This window comes from Fragaria vesca, linkage group LG6 (assembly GCF_000184155.1).
Source record: "Fragaria vesca subsp. vesca linkage group LG6, FraVesHawaii_1.0, whole genome shotgun sequence".
Lineage (NCBI taxonomy): Eukaryota > Viridiplantae > Streptophyta > Magnoliopsida > Rosales > Rosaceae > Fragaria > Fragaria vesca.
In genome coordinates, this window is record NC_020496.1 from 34,159,753 (window position 1) to 34,160,882 (window position 1,130).

Genomic DNA, 1,130 nt, shown 5'->3' on the forward strand with positions numbered 1-1,130 from the left:
AGTCAGTATGACCAGGCATGTCCGTAGAGGGTCGGTAGTGCGAGGCACACTTAAAACCATTATCTCCTTAATTTCGAACAATTCTAAGACATCACACTGAACTTAGATGAGCCTAGTTGAACAATTGATGATGGAAAATCTGCTAAAAAGGTAGAAGACTTAACCGGAAACACGTTAGCGATCCTTCTTGAGGATGTAAGGCCGTGCGTCATCTTCACTTGGAAGAGACCAAAACGGCACAATCTAACCATGTAGATTGTAAATATGCCATGCTTCTAAGGACGATGTAAAAATGTACATCTTGTTTGTAAATCAATATGAACCATAAGAGGAGAATAGTTTCATAACTTTGAAAAAATTCTCAAGGCATTCATTATTGCTAATGTGAGTACATCGAGGTCTCAAATAGACAAAGTACGTCGATACAACGCCTTAGTACATATAGCTTTGAACGAAAATCAATGTCTAACCAATGACGTCAAAGTCAGGGGTAGCTAGAGCAGGATCCGAATCTTCGAAATTCACGATCATAAGGATGACGTTCTTGTCCTCATATTGATTTTCCGTACCTTTTTGTATGCATTCACAATTTGAAGAAGATGGACAATCTTGAACCAGTGGTCCGAAGATCCACAACGGTTGCATTGTCATGAGCTGACGTGAGTAGTTTTGACAAAATTGTGTCTAGACTGGGAGTGTCGCTATTAGAGCCGGCGACACCTCCCCCTCTTTTCTAGACATTGGCACGACGTTTTCTGCTGTTGCCATGACCCATATTGTTGTCCCCACATTAGGGGATAATCCCAAATAAGTTTATCACATTAGCGTATATACAATTCCCGTTTGTATGATCAAAATCAAGTCTCGTTGGTAATTCCAAACCAGCTTGGAGGACCTAGAGAACTTGATGATGATCGAATCCGCTAAAGATTATGGATCATGATGCCACAAAAGATCATCGACAATATGTAGTCAATTAAGGTGGTAAGCAATCCACTTGACTAATAACTCAACAAGTAGAGTTATATGAACGTTTCGAGAAACGCTCCATGAGTGCATTCCACAGTACTTTGTGGTCATTACTTTTTGCACAGATTGCCATTGAAGGCTTTTGTCGATGTGGCGCGTCA